The sequence below is a fragment of the Gekko japonicus genome, unplaced genomic scaffold, assembly GCF_001447785.1.
Source record: "Gekko japonicus isolate JY-2015 unplaced genomic scaffold, Gekko_japonicus_V1.1 scaffold626, whole genome shotgun sequence".
NCBI classification, from domain to species: Eukaryota; Metazoa; Chordata; class Lepidosauria; order Squamata; family Gekkonidae; genus Gekko; species Gekko japonicus.
The window spans coordinates 642460-663387 of record NW_015170911.1 but is presented as its reverse complement, the minus strand read 5'-3'; the positions used below and the strand labels follow the sequence as shown (position 1 = coordinate 663387).

The window sequence follows — 20928 nt, the reverse complement described above, 5'->3', positions numbered from 1 at the left end:
TACACAGCTTTTTTTGAGATCATTATACTTTCACTGGATGTATTCTGGAGTGGAATGTAAATGTTTTAAAACTAAAAAAGAGAAGGTGTTTTCTTTTGGTTCGAGATAAAGGAGTTTTAGCAATGTAAGCATAATATGGCTCTGTTTCATTTGAGCATATATGTGAGAGGTTGTTTTCGACCCCAAGTGTGAGCATCTGAATGGGGCCTAGTAAAACAACAAATGAACATAGTATGAGGTTTTCTTTATCGCAGAGTGGATGCTTTTATTTTTGACTTAATTATTAGTTACAGTAATGCACATTACTCTGTAATATAATGTATTATAGCAACACATTCATTAATTTATGCTTTGTGAGGCCTGAAGAATATTTAATAAATGTTGTCTTTAAGTTAGCGTTTTTGAATGCCTCTTTCTTTAAAGCTTTTTAAAAAAATACGTAGATTTCCTATATATGTGCTAGGGTAGCAGTCTTAATTGAAGAATGTAGTCTCACAGTGTTTTCAAAACAACATACTTTGGCCAATTTCACTTAAAAACATCTGCATTCACACACATTTTTTTAAAAAATGTCCAAACTAAATTTCAACTTTTCTTATTGCAGGAAAATGATTTTGTTTATATCTGAATATCTTAAAAATGAAATAAAGTATTGACCTGAACAGTCTTGTGGTTTGACAGTTCTCTTCTATGCTCTTTGTTTGTGTAAAGTGCTGCCAAGTTGCTTCCAACTTATGGCGACCCCAGCAAGGGGCTTTCAAGGCAAGTGAAAAGCTGAGGTGGTTTGCCATTGCCTCCCTCTGCAGAGTCTTCCTTGGTGATCCCCCATCCAAGTACTTATCCTGCTTAGCTTCCAAGCTCTGATGAGTTTGGACTGTACCATGCGATCTTCCCACCCTCTGTGCTCTTTACTTTATGGAAATACAGTTCTTTAACAATATTAATAGCTCAGTGTTTGCTGACCTTATTTCTAGGGAAAGTCAAACAGAAAATGGAGACCTGAGGTAACTGTTCACTTTTGTAACACTAACATCCATGTGTGTCAAAAAGTAGCAGTGTACTAGGCCAGGCAGTAAAACAACTAAGATGTTGAATTTTCTTATTACACAGTAGATATATATATATATTTTAAAAACACCATAAGTTGAGTTCTTTAACACACGTGTGATAAAACTCAGTTTCAACTTTTCACAATCCCCAGACTTTTCCCTGTGAAATCAATTTTATTGGACTTATTTATGAATAAGTTTTGTTCCTTTGTTTAGACACAATAAGTTATCACAAAACCTCACATCTCTCTTAATGCATGTGCCCTATACCATAGACGGAATGTTCAAAAATGACACTGAGTTGTGTTAAATTTATTTTTTTAATTATTGATGGTTTTAAGTAAACATTTCATTGTGTGATGATGATATGGTTTTTTACAAAATATTTTTAGTACATTTTTCTTGACCAAAGAACATTATATTCTTTTCATTTGTTTGTTTCTGTAGATGCAGGGATCTAAACAGCTTTTCCACTAGTGAAAAAGGGGAGGAGTCCCCTTTTACCAACAAAAAGGCTATATTGTTGATCATGTGACCTGCATGGGCAAAAGTCATGTGGAGCAGGGAGTATAATAAGGAAGGGAATTGGCCAAAATTGAGTGGAAAGGTTGGTTGGATCCCATTCATTGTAAAGTATGTTTCTTTACAGTGTTATGATCGATTTGGTTTTGGCTGTAAATTTCATACAAGCTTTTATTTGCAGTAATCTATTGATAACATTAACTTTAGTGAAAGCTTAACCCCAACTATATAAATTAAAGAAATGCCCTATGTTAAAAAATTTTTTCCATAAGGTATGAAATGGATCCCTGACATATGCCCCAAGATATGGGTATTCAGTGAGAAATATATCTGTGGTTAAGAGTCTTTAATAATGAATGGAAGCTGCCCAACACAAAAACATGATTGTGCTTCTGAGTTCAGAGTTAATTTTTACTCCAGTTTCCCATATTCCTATTACAAATATTTGGAAAACACTGTTTATTGAGATAATTTATTCATTCCCAACAGTGGTGAATAGAATCTTGACGTATGAAGTGGGGGTGAGGGAGAGATCTCAAATAGACTGTGTTCTGGAGTCTTCCAGTGGACACTGTTACTTTTATAGAAATTGGTACAGTACACAGAATCTTGACGTATGAAGTGGGGATGAGGGAGAGATCTCAAACAGACTGTGTTCTGGAGTCTTCCGGTGGACATTGTTACTTTTATAGAAATTGGTACAGTACAGATAATGGTAGCCCAACTCAGCTCTTCATACTCTAGAAATCCACATTGTTTAGTTAATTTCAGAAATGCACTTTTGTTAAAATTGCAACTAAACATTTTCTATATTACCTCTGTGTATTGTTTTCCCCTCTTCGCATCTCATAGTGGAAGCTCTTTTCTTGATGCATTCTTGTTAGTTTTTTCAGCTCTCCATTTCATACCACACCCCCTTCTTCCCTGCAACTCATAGAACTCATTCTTAGCTGTCCCGTCTTGTTCCCTCTGTACCCCATCATCCCCTCCCAAATACCAGTGTAAATTGCTGTTGATTCTTATTTTGCTTTGATCTGTGGCATTGGACAGGACAGTCATGCAAACTTGCCCCTGCTAAGCTCTGTTCTTGCAGTTATTCTGATTGCTTTGAATGAATGGAAAACTACTCAATTGCTTCCAGGCTTATAACTTTTTGTCATCGCTTTTGTGTTGTCCAAGAAAGGAAAGATTTTTTTTCCCTGGCAAAATAGCATTCAGCTCACCTGGATATGTTCTTCCTCTCTGCTAGAAGGGCTGGGCATTCTATAATAGCACACAGATACTTTCAACCTCATCTGCTATCCATTAGATAGTATGTTAGTTTTGAACTAGAAATATCGGTCTGATGCAGATTTTATTTTTGTGCAGATGACACACAGTTTAATTTTACTGCATGCATTGTATTAGCCATCAGGACAGTGTTTCCCTCCTGCTACTGATCCCACAGAGTAATTCCATATCGATCAGCTATTGTCCTTTTTTTCCATCTCACAGATCTCTTCACACCTCCATTTCTCAGTTATCCCCCTTTTCATTTCAGTCTCTCTCTTTTAAATAACTGCATTGTCTCTGCTTTTGCTCAGTTCAACCGCAATAGTACTCACGACTTTTACTGTCCCAGAAATTCGCACTAGTTAAAGAAGCCTTAGCCGTGGGTGGGACATTCAGCAGAGATGGCTGGTTGCAATGGCTTGAAAGGTCTGGCTCAGACTTCACTGTGCACCTCTGACATACCCATGCAATCTTTCTCTCTTCCTCACAATGATTTTTTATCAGCTTGGGAAGGGCTTGTCTTTTCCCACAAGAAGCTATGGGAAAAGCCCAAAAGGGGCTGTGCCTCAGTTGTAGAGAATCTGCTTGGCATGCAGAAGGTCCCAGATTCAGTCCCCAGCATCTCCAGTTAATAGGCTCTAAACCAGGGGTAGCCAAACTGTGGCTCGGAAGCCACATGTGGCTCTTTCACGCATATTGTGCAGCTCCTGCTACAGTGGCTGGGGAAGCAAAGGGGGAGGCATGCCGCCCCCATTGGTCTTCCCTTCCCCAGCCAGTGCAGAAAAAGAAAGCAACGAACTTTAAATGCACTCCCAAAGCCCCCCCCCCCCCCGCGCCAGCCGGCTTGGGGAAGGCATTTGTCTCTTTAAATCCCTTCTCCAAGCCAAACTAGCTGGCAGGGAGGGGCCGCAGGAGGGGGGCTTGGAGGACACATTTAACATTAAAGTTGTTTTCTTTCCACCTCTCCCTCCCCCATCTATTTGCTTTCTTTCCACTTTCTTTCTTTCCACTTTTCGTTCTCTCTCCCTTCCTCCCCTCCCTCCCCATCTAAAATTATCAGTTTAATATTAATAAAAGCAAATTTGCATATTTTTCAATAAAAACACGTGTAATATTTGTTCATGTCTTGCGGCTCCCAAACATCTGACGTTTATTTTATGTGGCTCTTGCATTAAGCAAGTTTCCCCACTCCTGCTCTAGACCAAGGCAGCTTCAGAAATGTTCATGTGGGTTGCAACCAGTGGATTTATGAGATGTCCTGGCAGGGTTGGCAATATTCAGGAAGGGAGCTGCATTAGTCTCTCAGCCTTTTTTTTTAAGCAAGTAATATGAAAAAAGAGTACTCTGCTGACACACATTTTACATTTGTTATGCAGAATTCTTCATCAGATTTGAAAGGAAGCTGGGTTTCAGCCACGTATAAAGCAAAAATATTAGTAGATCCATTTATTACTACTGCTGGTTTGCAATCATATTGAAGCTTCCCTAACTGCATAGGATTGGGATGGAGACATAGAGTAGCTTTGCTTTGGGTACAGTGCAAACACCACAATGAGGAATGCATTTTTTTAAATGCAGAAATAAATGTGACTAGGAAGCTGCTGTTGTACTGAAAGTAGATATCTGGATAGCTAAAAAGGGACTATTGAGTCAGGTATTAAAACTTTATAAGAGTTTGGAAAATAAGAGGCAGCTCCAATATTTAACAAAGCAAAGTCTTAACTAGCATACATGAATAAAATGGAGAAAAATTAATTCATCTTGGCGTGAATATGTAAGTTCTTCCTTTTGTAGTGGCAATTTTGCCATCATTGCTGATGTCGAGCCTTTAAATGTCAAAATATGCTAATATAAAATAATAATAATCTCTGTCTTTGTGGGTGGTATATAAAAATATCTCTTTGCATGTTTAAAATTCATCTTTCTGACCTAGAGCTAAGGCCCTCTTAAAAAAAAACCCTTTTATATTATTCAAATAGCTATACTTCATTACTGCAATTTTAAGCACGTTTGTGTAGTTTCATTTAGTGCCTTCAGGCTATCAGCTTCCATGAAAATTTAATCCTAAATATTATCCCGCCTTAGAATGTGTGTCTGGTAGCATAAACTGTATGTGTTCTTTATTATCATTGTGCCCAAAGCATACTTACAGATCTAATGAATGGACTGGAGTCTCTGCATTCCCATTCAGTAGCTACCCAAACCGGCGAAGTCTCTGCTGCGTTGGAACCACCAGCTATAGTGTTACCAGCTGATAGGTCTGATTCCTTCCTTGTTGTTCACAGCACACTGGCATGATTAAAGCTTTATTACAAACACTCATTTGTCCCATGATTTCATCCTGCATGTTCTTTGTTGACCTTTTAAGAGCGTTAAAAACAAGTAGTTAGCGATAGTTGCATCACACTTGAAAAAATAAGTATTTCCTTTGTGATGACTTGCACTGGCTAATCATACTGCTTATTGTTAGACTGTGTGTGTGACTAAAACTTCACAGTTGTATTTCTTTCGAGCAGAAGTAAACGCTACGGGTGCAATCTAGTCACTCTGCTGTGAGTACAGCTCCACACACATGCAAGAGTTGTGGGGGGTAGTGGGTTTGGGCCAGTAGAGTAGGGAATAGTAGCAGGAGACACTTAGATGCACAGAAGTGGGGGCATCATACACATAGGAATGGGGGAAGGTGGATCTAAACACTATATGTTCCTTTTAGTCCTGAAAAAAATTACCTATGTACTGGGTTATGACAAAATCTGACTCCTGCACTTTCCCCCCTAAATTTTTTTCTAATATTTCAAAGGTGCTGTCAGACATTTAAATCTAGCAAGATCCCTTCCATCAGAAGGTTTAGTGTTATGTTTTGTCTACTCAGTTTTTGGACACAACAAATGATGGATGGCTAGAGAAGCAACCAGATGTAGCCAGTCACTACAGTATTACACCACTTGTCCCAGATTTGTGCACAATATAACATAAGTAAATTGCACTGTTTGTGGATGTTATCTTTACAAAACAGATCTTGATTTATTCTCTGATTTGGGGGGGATTTAACAAATGGGCATCTATCAGGACAGAAGCAAGTTCATCTACTTCCATAAGAGAGCTGTCTCTTGCCACTGTTTCTTCTGCCCAGTTTTATGGATCTAATCTCTCTTCTTCATCTTGCAGGAGGTAATTTGTTGTTTTTGTTAGCTTTAAGCTTTTGTATATTGATTTGCCTCGCTTCTTTGCTTTACTGCTACTTAAGGGCAAAACCGGTCACAATTTATTCATGCAGATAATTCAGAAACAGAAGGAAATAGGAGCAACAGTGCTTAATTACTGAGTCCATTCCATTTTGCACTGGGCATTCTTGTTTGGTGGAAAGGGAAAGCAAACGGTTCTATGACAGTTTTTCTCTCCTAGGATGTCTGGCACTTGCCAAATCTATATTCTGGACACTTATATGTATGAATTAGTGAAAGTAACCAGAAATGTAGAGACACCATGACCCATTTAGAAATGATAATCCATTATCTACAATTATTTTAGAAATAATTTAGAAATTTCTTCACTTTATTGCTATCACATGAAAAAATAAGTTCCATTGAAGCCCATGTCAATTAATATAGATGTGACACGCCATCCTTTATAGCTACTGGGGTGGTGACAGATTAGCGGTGAAATCCTAAACAGCGTTACACTCTCCTGACTTCACTGGACTAGGATAGACATTTAGGATTGCACTGAAGATAACTGCTGACTGTGTCCCTAGTACACAGTTGACTTGAGAGATGTTGAGGACAAACTGGAACCCTTTCAACCATTCTCTTGTTTCACATTTTGGAACAACATGTCCCCTTAGTTACTAATATCCAGCAATGTCCAAGGAAATAGTGTTCTGCTTAAAATGGATTTGGTGCCATACTTGAGTGTTTGGGTATGGAAAAACTTAAAAGTATATATGCAACTGGTACACCCAGTACTTTCTCCACAAGCAAAATCCGTTGCTGGTTCATCTGTTGCTGGTGCTATTTATTTCACCAAATATTATAGCAATTTTGGATTTGTAGATTTACCAAAGAAGTGCAATATAAATAGTTCATGCTTCACAAGCCATACAGAAGGTTCATCTTGAACCCTGAGTCCAAGTGAGAAAGGTGGACTATAAATAATGTTAATGAAAATTCAGTACAGAACGCCAGATGTCCATGGATGCTCACCTGTAGAGTACTTCCTATGTTGTCTGTAATAGTTAATGGTTTAAATGAAAGCATAGCAAAAGATTTAGGATGCACAGTGTTAATCTTAATGTGGTCCAAAGAGATGAACATCACGAGGGACATTAAAAGTATTGTACACTTTACAACCTTTATGTTGTCAATTCTCTTTACAAATGTTCTTATTCTCTAGAAACCTTTTTCTCAGCAATCCACTGGAAGCATTACCCAAGTGTGCACCTCATCCGCCGGCTTCTGTTCATATTTTAAATATCGATAGTCAAGTAGCCACTGTGTCTAAAATGGCATCTACTTACAATAGGTAGCCTCTCTTTTTTGCTCTATATTAGTCACAGTTTCTTTATAACATGTTACAATGTAGTAATTTATTATTAACTGTCTTAAAGTAGCAAAATGCCTGTCAAATTTGAGTGGAGGAGGTTGAGAACTCTAGGCTTTTTCCTTGATCCTTCTGTCCAATGTCTCTGCCCCTTCTTACTTTTTTTTACCTAGTATAGCTTCTCTTCTTCTGAGTACAATTCATGAGAGTGGGTCTCTGGCAATAGTGAGTTTGATATGTCATTTTGGGTCTAGTGCAAGAATGGAATAGGAATATTTCACACGGATGTTCCACAGCACCTCCTGTAAATTATTTCTGTGGTTCATGAAAAGCCATTGGATTCCATCAAAAGGAGCTTCCATTTTCAGATCGCACTTCCGTCGTGATTTTATAAAAATGTGCTATTGGATGAGCTAGAAATAAATACTAAATTATTTTTTAAATTCACCCTAAGTCTTTAACTGGCTAGAAGTTAACGTAGCCTCACAATTTAAATCAGCTGTGGCCAGTTCAAGATATTTCTTTGAGAAATGCAATCATTCCTACTTTCAGTTATGCTCCAGTCTATTCCACAAGGTGGCAGCAATACTCAGTGACAGCATTAGGTATGTGAGTTCTGCCGTAACTGCAAGCAGTGGGTGACTCTGGTTTGTCTGCCTTTGTGCTTGCAGATTCAGTACTGACATACAGATTATGTCAGTATATACAGACCAAGGGTTGGATCCAGATTGAAAGTGATTTCGCACACTAGCTGAATAATGCATTTTCAATCCATTTTCAGTGCACTTTGCAACTGGGTTTTCCTGTGTGAAAAGGCAATCCACTTGCAGTCACTAAAGTGCATTGAAATTGGGCTGAAAGCACATTATTTACCATGTGTGAAAACGGCCTATAATTTCCCAGTGGCAGAATGGAACTTTCCTCTTCCCTCTTCCCATTGCAACCCACTGATCTTCATGAAATGTTGGTCCTGGGGGGATAGGAAGGGGGAATCTGCATCAGGAAGGGGGAATCCACAGAAATTTGCCAGTTAAAGTCTGAATCAAGTCCCTAGTCCTCAATGACACTGCTTCATACCTGACAATGAATGCTACTGACATCTAACTTGGTACAGGAAAACTGGTATATTGAGTTCAGTGACAGGTATACACAGCCTAAGAAAAATGTTTATACCACACTGGAATGTATTATGGGCCTCACTTTTTTTTTTACTCAAGGATCATTCTCTATTAAAGGAATTTGGATACGTCAGACGACCCAGTCTCAGTATACTGTTCTGCGCTCACCTGCAGCCAAATTTAAGGATGGTTGCGATGAGTGAGTGTGGAGGTGTCATTTTGTATGTGTGGAGTCACAAGCTGAGAGAACACCAGTTATAAACGGTTTGGTACACACTTCCTTACCTGAAGGGGAAATCAGGACAATTGTAATCATAAACATTATACCATGAGTACTTAGGTCAACTGTTTGCAGCAATGTTTTTAAAAATCCAGTTAGTATTATTTGTCTGTGTGGGATGTCTGACGGTTCTTGTTGAATTAAGGTCAAGTAGGATAAAAACTGGTTCTCCGGAATCCTGTGCCGCAGCTGCTACTGGGTTGCTGGCAAACATATCTGAACAAAAAAGAAGCCTGCCTAAGACCAACACCATAGCAACTCAGACCTCTGAGCCACCTGGACACTCCATGGCAACAGTGGAATCTACTCTAGCAACCCAGATTGTGGAATCTGGGCCCGTGCTCCCACATTCTGGCAGGTACACAAACTTATTCAAACTTCAGCAACTCATATATACCTTTATGCTTGAGTGTGCCATGTCAGAAAGATTAGTTGTAATTCTGTCCATTGTTAAGTTCTAAAAGTGAATGATGGCCTTTTTAGAACATGCGTTTCCTCTGATGAAAACAGACATTTCAATAGGGATGCCTTTTATAGTGGCATTAAGTTCTCAGCCAAGTATATTGGTCATAAGAGAGCTTTTTGAAGCTGAAGGTTAACTCGTAATAGTGATCTTGCCACACCTGCTCTGGTGTTTTCCTCCGGGATAACCAGTAATTCTAAAAATATATTTAACCTAACAACTTCCTATTACTTACTAGCCTTCCTCAAAATAACTTTTTGTGACTCTTTTCTTGATTACCATTTTTTATAAAGGGCAGCCACTTAAAAAAATATATTCTGGTGTGTTATTCCTTAAACTTGAGGCTGTCTGTCAAGATACTATTCCAAGAGGTACTCTTTCATGCTAGACAGAAATGAACACGACATCATACAGTATGTGTGTTACATTTTAAATATGCTCTGTGCTTTTTTTTCTGGGGGAACATGCCAGAATGGAGTTCTGGAACCTCTTCGACAAAAAAATCATGAGTCTTCAGTATACAGATTGAAGACTTCATTTCCCTCTTGAGAGTTTTGGCACCTCCCCCCCCCTCCAAAAGTCCTGAATATGATTCTTACAGAATAGCACTGTGCTGACTCGAACTTTTAAACTTCATTTTCTAGCTCATTTAAGAAGATGGAAAGGGAATTTGCGTCTAATATTCTGGTCCTGTGTGGATGACCAAAATCTCTTCAGATGTTGTAATATATTTTTATGAGGAAGCAGATGGGGGAAACCTATAAATTCAATCTTGGAAAGGACTGCAAGCCGTCAGACCTTTCTGCCTACTTCATACTAGATTTGTTCAAGCCGTTAATAATTATTATTCCTCCACATATATTAAATACAGATGCACTCTGTTATCAGAGTGTTGTGCTGTTTCCCAGCCCAAGATCAAAAGGCGCTCCATACTGATGTGTGATACATGGTTTGGGCCACCACCCCCACCCTCTTTTGTGGCTGGATTTGAAGGGCAATTTTGGGCCAGCTCTATGGTTGCCATGTTAAACACATTAACTTTGTAACAACTCTTGTTGAATGAATGGGACTTGGTTCTGAATAAATGTAAAGGTCCTGACAGAAACCTGCACATAGTATGGGTAAAATATAAGTAGTACATTTTTTCCCTATTAAAAACAGACTTTCAAATTTTGAAGATATCCATGCAGGAACGAGTACTGTAACTGTATGCTTGGCTGTGCCCAGTTTTGTCATGCTGATTGAAAGTCCTTGTATAAAGAATGCTTTTTTCCTAATTATCTCTCATTTCTTGGCATTCCTCTTGTTTGAAATAAAACTTCTCTACTAGGAAAGTGCCATGGGAAAATCCATTGGAAAGTGTTTCAACATTTGTACCTGTCCCGTCTACCTCACCTCCAAAGGTAGCATCATCACAAGTTAGAAATACTGCTGCTGCTGCTGTTTATGCTGCTGTTGCAGTACGGTCCAGGTACACATCCAGTTGACTACCTATGAATCTCATAAGGGAAACGATCAGTCGTGAATACATGTTATTGAGGATAATTAGCTTTAACAGATGCAGTGCATGGAAGTGTATTTTTATAGCAGTTAAGGTTCAAGTATACTGTTAGTACAGTAACTCCCGAAACATCTGGATTTCAAGTCCAGTTACACCTTAGAGACCGACAAGATTTTCAGACTATGAGCTTCTTAGAGGCTCTCAGAAGCTCATACCCTGAAAATCTTCTTGTCTCTAAGGTGCTATTGCACTCAAACATAGCTATTCTGTTACAAACCAACATGGCCACCTTCTGAAACTATCCTGCAACAACATTTTTTTAAGTCGCAAGGGAAAAAAATCTCATTGAGAGAACAAAGTTTGAACCCAGCATCATGAGGATATTTTTGTCAACTCACAATCATTTTCAGAAACACATATAAAGGATAAGCTGCAACAACACAGGAAAATGGATCAAATTAACACACATGACACACAGACTGGGTTTTGTTATGGTTTCAGAGCCATGGTATCTTGCTTTACATCATTATTTGAATAACTCCTCTAAGAATGTGATTTTAAATGCCAGTTTATGCCAGTTTATGGGTTGGATGCAGCCCAGCGGTTCCATTGTTGAAAAAAGCTGCCCCATTGCCCACCCAACATGACTCTGATAGGAAGCATGGGAACGGCACACACAAATGCTGTGCCGTTTGGAGCCTGTCGTAAGCATGAGAACAAGTAGAGAGTGGAGGAAAAGTTGGTTGGATTCCAACCCTCTGTTCATGATTTAATTTAACAATGACTAAGGCTCAATTTTCTCATATCTGTAGTCAACTTTTACTTCATTTTGATAACTGGTTTTCTTCACTAGACTCTCGGACCATAGTACCTATCGGTCACTCTTGGATGCCCTTCTTATTACTCCTATTATTAAACCACCACCTCTAGAAAGTATAAGACCATCAAGGAAATCAACAAGTGCTTTGGACATGCAAAGGAATAAGAGGTAGTAAGAGCATGATAGAACCCTAAGTATAAAAACACATGGCTTCACCCACCCTTCTGTTTACTTCTCACATGTTTGTACATGTTTTGGTTATACGGTCTGCCTTGCATTAAACAATCCTTGCACTGTTCAGTTTCACTCACTCAGTAGATGTAGTTTTCTGACCATTAAAAGCAAAAAAACCCACTTCCCCACTGACACGTTTTTTGTGTTGAATTGTGTTCGCACTGAATGGAAATGGGGAAGAATTGTGCTGCATGGGGGTTTCTGTTCGTCACTACTACAAACCCAGATAATCGAGGGGGAGATACGCACTCTGGTGTTGGTAAAGGAGAGTGTACCATTTTCAATTAAACTACATTGGGTTTTTTGTAAAGCAAGGAAGCATTGCTGTGTGAGAGGAACAGGTTTTTGAAACAGCTGTCATATAAGCTTTTGTGTATCCAATATCTAAAAAAGAACATTTTTAAAAAATTCACATGTCCTGGCACAGGTAGGTTGAGAAGAGAGATGTTTGCCTCTACCATCACAGATAGCGCTTTCCATTACTCTCAAGCAACCACATAGTCCTGATTGGTATGCTAAATGGGAGAATAAGGGGAAGTTTGCAAATAATGAAATGTTCTACCTTGAAGGTTGAGGAAAAGACAGCATCCTTGCAACAGAAGTACTATTTGGAGGAAAGAGATCTCTGTGTATGGAAATAAATGCCTACTGTGCAAAATGAATCAAACTACTATACCAGAACTTTAAAAACAGGATTGTATGTTGTATATGGAAGGACAGCTAATGCCATAGAGAAAGAACGCACTGGCAGCCTATTCATAGCTACTGTTTGTATCTTACGGATCTTGTAAAAATCGAGGGGAGCCTAGTTCAGAGTATCTGTCTGGCCCTGTCACTGTAACAGTGGGTCCCAAAGTTCCAGAGTTATCAAAAAATCTAGTTTTTAAAAAAAGTTCATAATTTTCTCACATTTCACCCCCCCCCAACAGTTGATCCAGAAGTATTGAGAGTGTGATTAGTATTTGAAGGTGGCAGTTTCAGCAGAAGCATATTGTTAGAATGACTCAAGTCCACCCACTGCTGCTGTCACTGTAGTATGCAAATTGTTTTAATTAAAATATGCAGACAATTAGTGGTTCTCCAATTTGTTTTGAATTTCTGATTTGGCATATCACATTGAACCAGTTTCTTACTATTGCTTATAGAGATTTGTGACCTTTTGGTTAACTCCAGGGTGGAAACGTATGACCAGAAGTGGAAATCAATAGCTTTGAATGAAGTATTGGCAGCAACTTCATCAATGAGGAAACCACATGTTCCAAAGGCGTGTTATTAGAACAGAGAGCTTCTATTTGTCAAATATTCACTCATTCAACACTGTGAAACTCAGTTACTTGTGGAAAATGGGGCAGCAAATAAAATGATTTTTACACACACATGCCAACTACTCCATAAAGTACTTGGTGGGACGTTTTGTTCTGTGTCATACTTCCTGACCACAACTATGGTAACATTATACCCAACTTTCCTTGGATGCTTTATTTAACTGACAAACCAGACGTCTGTGTGCTGATGGTTTTGATGCAACTGGCTCATTTATTGTGTCTAGCAAGGTAGTTTCCTTTAGCTAGTCACGCATGGGCAGTTCTGCTATTAATGTGCCTCAAGAGTAGTCATAATTCAGAATACCCAAATGTGGCTACCTAAGAAGGGAGGTTGTTTTGCTTTATCATGTTAACTAAAAACAAAAACAAAACGTCAGTAAAGTCTTGCCCCACACCTGGATGATGTCACCCCCCTTCTTTTGTGAAATTGTCTCCTTGCCCTCCTCCCTGGGCCTTAGTTGTCCTGCCAATTTTGTAATATTTTAAAGTGCTGCCATATGTCTTTGAGGTGCATAGAAGGTTGGAAAGAAAACAGTTTCGAAAATTGTAGGCATATATGAGGAAATATTATGAGAGTACAAACGAGAGTACAAAAGCAGTCAAATTCTTTCCAGGTTGAACACACATGAAGCCACCTTATACTCAATCAGACCATGGGGTCCATCAAAGTCAGTATTGCCTACTCAGACTGGCAGTGGGCTCTCCAGGGTCATGTTGTAGTATTTCACATCACCTACCACCTGGTCTTTTTAACTGGAGATGCCAGGGATTGAACCTGGGACTTTCTACATGACAAGCAGATGCTCTACCATTGAGCTACAGCCTTTCTTGTTTAGATGATGGATCCCATGACAGTAGTACCAGTATAAATTCCGGGGTTAAGCACGCTCTGGCATGCTTCTGTCATCATCCACTGTCATGGACTGCTTTGCCTGTGACGTATCTCTAAACGGAGCTGGGCTATTCAGAGTCACAAGAGCAATCTCATCACAGGTTTTGTCCACTCCTACTTTCTGAACTTTGTCAATGTACCCCAAGAAAACTGGAAGAGTCATTTTGTTTAATAAACTAGGATTGAAACAGGTTTTGAAGAACATGGTATGATGGACCCCTGCTGCTGCTGCTGCTGCTTCTTCGCTGTGAGGCAGTCTTTCCCACCAAAACACTGTTCCCTACTCTGACTGAGCAGCCACTTAGTAGCATATTTGAATTATAGAATTATAACTTTCTGTGTGTCCCACCCTGTGATAGAGAAGTTATTTGGCTTTTGCCCAGGCCAGAGACTTACTGTAACTCAGCAGGAGCCCTCTTATAAATCCCTTTGGAAATGGCACTTGACACAAAGTAAAGTTCAAAGAAGAAGGTTGATTTTATTGAACAGGCACAGTTGGATCAGGAATAGGGCAGGGGATGAGAAGTTGACGTAACGTGTGTTGATTATATGAATTAGAATATTTTGAATAGGCAGCAGAGTATGATTGAAGCATATATTCTTAGAGACTCTGTTCTTGGGGATTTCTTTCAGCAACAATGTGTCTTAATAAAGTTTCATAAAACTATTTTAGTTTCCTGGAAGTTAGTACTTTCTTTCTGTATTTGAATACTTTCTTTGTGGGATTATAACTTTCCCTTTTTTACTCTTGAAAAGTCTAAGACCATTTCCTTTTTCACACAAACCAGGGATCCCTTCTGAGTTGGACCCTCTGAATAACTGGGTAAGAAATATCCTCCTCTTTCTAGGAGCGATAATCCTTTTCTGTTTGGCTAGACTGGCAGTTTTCAACCTACTGTCCAGCCTCTTCTGTCAAACCTAACCCCCAGTTCTGGAGACTGTGAATAAATGGAATTTAGCTAGGGCTGACACTTAGACTTTAAGTTCTGGTTTTTGAACCTTTCCTCAAATGTGTTGATATACAGTAAGGGCAAGGAGTTGTGTTCCTTCACTTCCCAAATGACTTGTCTGTTTCCCTCAGACTGACAACTGCCAAGCCAAAGTCCAAAGAAGAATGACTCCCTCTGACCAGACTGACAAGACTTTTAAAAACTCTCCTCAGCTGGCGCTGACCAATCAGAGAGAAGGGGGTGCATGCAGGCAGCAGCCTGTCAATCAAACTGTGCTTTACAGTAACACATTAACCCCTAATTTGATGCACTAAGTATCATGCTTTTGGAGGTCAGTTCATCACACATGGTTACAAGGCAACCTAGTTAACACTGCTTAGCATTGGCACATGTGACTGTAACCCATGTTTGCCCCTGGTAAAGGAAGCTAGGTTCAGATTTCCTTTAGTGAGAAAAGGAATGCTCATTTATAGACTTGTGTCCCAATATGCAAAGCATGTCTTCTAAGGAGCCTGTATTGTTTCAGCATGCTGTAGTTTGGCTGTAAAGGCCTGTGGACCAGAGTTTCTCACTTTCATGTTATAGTGATGTGCTGTTGCTTCCCCAGAAACTTAATCATGGATGTTCACCTAAGAGAGTGCTGCTGTTGGCTGTTGATATCCAAGTGGCATGTGGGGAAGGATAAATTGTAGTTCATGATTTGTGTCAGGTGAGCAGACAACTGGCTGGCTTTAGGCCTGTGACATTGCCTGCTTGCTGTAGTAGCAAAAAAGGCATATATTTTTTAGGTAACTGCTTCATAAAAATACAAGCAATAGGTGGCTGATTTTTAGCAGATTTCGTGGGGGAGGTTGGTGAGGCAGAGAGAGAGAAATAAGTTGTGATGCTTCTGAAATCAGTTTGAAATCATGAATGCCCGTTTAATATAATCAGATGGAAGGGGCGGTGGTTCAATGGTAGAGCATCTGCTTGGCCTGCAGAAGGTTCCAGGTTCAATCCTCGGTGTGTCCAGTTAAGATCTGGCAGTAGGTGATGTGGAAGAGCTCTGCCTGAGACCTTGGAGAGCAGCTGTCGGTCTGAGTAGAAAATACTGACTTTGATGGACCAAGGGTCTGATTCAATATAAGGCAGTTTTGTGTGCTCATGTAGAATCATAGCGTTGGAAGGGACATCCAGGGTCATCTAGTCCGACCCCCTGTGCAATGGAGGAAATTCAAATATATCTCCCCCCCCACACTCCCAGTGACCCCTGTTTCATGCCCAGAAGATGACAAAAAACCTCCATAATCCCTGGCCAAAACTGGCCTGGAGAAAAATTGCTTCCTGACCCCAAAGTGGTGATCTGCATTTCCCTGGGCATGTGAGAAGGGCTATGAGAACTAAGTACTGATGTAATCCTTTCTGCCCTCCCTGCACCCCCAACCCCCCCCCAAGTAATAGTACCCTACTTATCTCTTCTCTTTTGTGATTCTGACAGTTCCTTCTTTCTCTTTTCATAAGCCACTGGAACCTTGTTCTCTTTAGCAACATAAACATTTATTGTTGTGATCAACACTGGAAAGATTTGAACTTTTTTTTTTTAAAGAGCAGGATCATGGGTGGAAAGTAAGAATTTCTCTTATGAAATTCTCTTGTCAAATGTTTCTTTTGTGTCCCTGGCACCAGGCATTCTTTATGATGCCATTGTGTGTGCTATTTCCAAATATTTTTCTTATGTCTGCAAACAGTATGAAATTATAGATTTTATTGTTAAGTGGGCTGATCCTGTCTCTGTTTAATTTTGAAGTTTGTGGAACGGAAGTGTGTATTATTACTACTTTTGTAGAACACAGTAACTTTTAAAATATTTTAAATGTACTGTATCTTAAATGACACGAATAACTGAAGCATAAGCGCGGTGCATGCAGCATCCTTTGACTACATTACAATTTGTACCTTTCTTTGAACAGAATCAAATCCTACTGGGTTTTGCCCATTAAAATGAAGGAAAAGCTTCTCTCTTCCCCTTCCGATTCTGTAGTCACTCTTCCTGCCAGAGACATGGGGAGGAATGTTTTTCCAGTGACAATGGATGCCATTGTCAATAAAATATTAGGCAAGCTGGGCAGTTCCAAAGTTGGATTTCATGTTTTTCAGTTGAAAAATGTTAGGTGGAAAACTTATATTGCTGCTTCCTTCTGGCACTGAGTGTTCATTCTTTCAGTTTGGGTCTTCAAGTTATCACTACTTTCAGGCATGCCGCACTTCTTCTCCCAACTGCAAAAGTTTAATTCTAAGCTTTTTGGGGAGCTGGTCTTGAAATTTTGCCCTGACCTGGATAGCCCAGGCTAGCCCGACCTCGTCAGATCTGGGAAGCTAAGTAGGGTCAGCCCTGGTCAGTATTTGGAGGGGAGACCACAGAGGAATACCAGGGGTGCTATGCAGAGGCTGGCAAGGACAAACCCCCCTCTGAATATCTCTTGCTTTGAAAATCCTGCTGGGTTGCCATAAATCAGCTGCAACTGGATGGCAAAAAAAAAAGAAGTCTTGAAATTGTGAAGGGTGGTACAAATCTCTCCCTTATAATAAAGCAGTAGTGGGGACCAACGTTCTAAAATGCCCGCCTTTAGTGTACCCAGGGCTATTTTTGGGCAGGAACGCACAGGAACGGAGTTCGGGCTGGCTCCCAAATTGGCCACGCCCAGCAGGAACTCATTAGCATAATAGGCCACACCCAACAGCAGAAACTCATTAGGATTGGCTACATTAGGGGTGTGTGGCCTAACATGCAAAGGAGTTCCTGCTACAAAAAAAGGCCCTGGGTTTTGACAACAAACTAGGTAAACAGAATAAGAAGCAAAAGGTGGGTGTGGCTGGATAACAACACTTCTGGTAACATGGGGGTGTGGTGCTAATGAGCTGTGGTGTCAGGGGCGTGGCCCAATATGCTAATGAGTTTCTGATGTTGGGTGTGGCCTATTATGCTAATGAGTTCCTGCTGGGCTTTTTCTACAAAAAGAGCCCTGCTTTATTTCATTTACTAAAATATTTAAGCCCACTTTAAAAAGCCTTGAAGCAGTTTACATTTGAACAGAAAACATAACAGGGAAGTCTGACTTTGATTAATGGCTCAGCAGACACCCAGTCCGGTCTTTAATAACTTGGTGGCATATTCATAACTGGTGAATGTGATGTGATCCAAACATGCAGAATCACATCAGCAAAAACTATTGTATGCCTACCAAAAACAATTCAAGGAAAGGGGAAGGGGGATAAATGTTGTAATAAATAGAAGTATCAGAACAAAGTTTGAGTCCAGTGGCACCATTAAGACGAACAAAGTTTAATTATGGGCATAAGCTTTCGTGTGCACTCAACACTGCTTCAGATACCAGATAAATAAAAGTATGTCAGTGACAGAGGAGAAGCAGGATAAAATATTTGATATATAACAGTTGTCTCATGAAGTGGTCTAGGGAGTGTCTCAGACACTTTGTGTTAGATTACCGAGGTCTGTTTGAAATTTGATTCATTTTTAAACATTACGTCTCATCTTTCTTCTGTTAAGGAGGTACGTGTTGTGTTCCCAGAATGTGGCCCATTCATGTACTGCTCAGACCCTGATTTAGCTGTATCATGTGCCTTCCAACCTTATCCTGATTGCATGCCTGCATTTGCATTATTTTTCATTGCTATTTGGCAGTCGAGTACTCTAATTTCCAACATCACAGAACAAAAATAAATGTGTAAAAGGTGATTAGAAGGAAAAAATGGTATTGTTAATGTAGCAAAAGCCTAAATTCTCTCACGGCTGTAACTGGATGTTATTTTGCTTTATTTCCTTTTATAAATCTCAGTGTGATGTACAACAGGCTTTAAATAATATTTGAATATTACGCCAATGTAAGAGTTAACTGTTAGGCTTAGTGAAAGATGACCGTTTCTCTTATTGGTTTTCATAATTTTGAGTAGAGGGACAGGCACTTTGTGTCAAAACCAATGATGGTCCCAAAAGTAAATGCAAAATGCTCCAGGATTTGGGGACCCTGCAAGACACTTCATCTTCATCGAGCATTCCTAACAGTGAAGAGGTAAGGCATGCAAACAAAGAATTCTCTGATGCTTCTTGGGTTTGCTTTTCAAAGTCAGAATAGCAAACAGTGCATCCCTTTTTCAACCTTAGGACTCCAGCATGTACCTGACCTAAACAGTCTCTGGAGCCAGTGTTGACAGTGGCTGCTCCACTCTGCCTGTTCCAAAAAGCTCTTGTGTTGATTTTAGATTTTCTTGTTCACCGGCTGTATGCATCCTTACTTGCCTTACAAAACAGTACAAGGAGGTAAACCTGCTCATGTGTTAAAATCCAGTTTTTATTGACTGAAAAATCAGCTGCTTAGTAAATTTCCTTCATAAAGGGACTGACTGAATTATAGCCGTTATCTCTTTCCTTCAAAAGCTACAAGAGAGATTTCCTTGATCTTCAGGAATACAAAATAAATTTAGGTTAAAAAAGAGTAACAAAGTGTATTACCTGGAAACAGTCTGTCCTTATCTGATTTACAGAACGCAGCTTCAGCAAGTGCTTTCCATCGTTCGCTTTTTGTTTATTTCAGTGACTTTACTTGTGGCTTTATTACTCTGTTTCATTCTTTATTAGTCACTATAGCTAATGTAACTTTTTGTAAAATTCATCAGTTCTGCTTTCTGCGAGTTCAAATGGTCTCCCTAGATGAGATTCTCTCGCATTCGGTGAGTCTGATTTGGTCTCGGAGGACTCAAAATAGGTTTCTGAATCTTAAGATTGCTAGCGAAACAGCCTCATGTGGTAACCATAGAAGTAACCACATAAAGTATCAGATTTCAGGCACAATATCAGTATGGCTCTCTACTGTGGATTGAAATGAGATGAGAAAATCATTCCCATTGTCTGGGTGGGGGTGAGTCAGAGATTTCTAATCTTGCTTACTTCATCAGTTAAAAACACCCACTCTCCAGTGAGGAAATTAGTACGTCTCATCTTTTGTCTGGTTGTACCAAAGCTACTGCAATGTTTATTACACGCCTTATACTGCTCTTCTTGCATTGCTAAATTTTGCAATCTGCCTTCAGTCTCAGCAAGAAAGGCAGACTATGAAGCAAATAAATAAATACAATTCTGTACTTTTGGATTACAAAGTTAGAAAACCGTGCAGTAATAACAAGAATGGCATAGAGCAAACAGTTCAGAACCTAAAAAGGTTAGTCAAGAATAGAAGAGGGCCAACTCTAAAAATCTAATTATAAAACATACAAAAATATACATGTATTTATTAAACACAAATTGAAATAACAAATAAGGGCCCATTCATACCTCATATACAAATACAAAGGCTGATGAAATAGACCTAACGCGTTTCGGCCTTCACAGGCCTTCCTCAGAGGAAGTTATAAGCAGTGTTAAACGCAGTGTTGCTCAAAAACGTGTTGGACCTATTTTTGAGCAACACTGCTTTTAACTTAAGGAATATTTCATTGGGAACATTTGGCTATACAATCTCAGGGGAATATATAGTTGACCAGAGAGAAGTACTACTGGACATGTGATTGCACTGGAGGTTTCATTTGTATTTTTGCCCAGTGGTTAAACTTTGGAACAATTGTTTTCTGGTCTTTATTTCATATTTTGTATATGTTTGATCGTATATATTTTTACATATTAGCCAATATGTTCTATTTGCATTAGGCCTCTGAGGAAGGCCTGTGAAGGCAGAAACACGTTAGGTCTATTTCATCAGCCTTTGTATTTTTATATTTGTACATGAGGTATGAATGGGCCCTTATTTATTATTTTAATTTGTGTTTAATAAATACATGTATATTTTTGTATGTTTTATAATTAGATTTTTAGAGTTGGCCCTCTTCTATTCTTGACTAACCTTTTTAGATTCTGAATTCTAGGTTTTAGGTTCAGGTTTTTTCCCTTTTCCCTTTTTTGTCCTTATAGA

At 39.3% G+C, this 20928-nt stretch overlaps 1 protein-coding gene across 3 annotated transcripts in view; it reads left to right on the top strand.

Moving 5' to 3' along the window:
- PDLIM5 (PDZ and LIM domain 5) overlaps positions 1-20928 on the top strand; it is a 171965-nt gene that overhangs the window by 107803 nt on the left and 43234 nt on the right. The window lies entirely within an intron of this gene.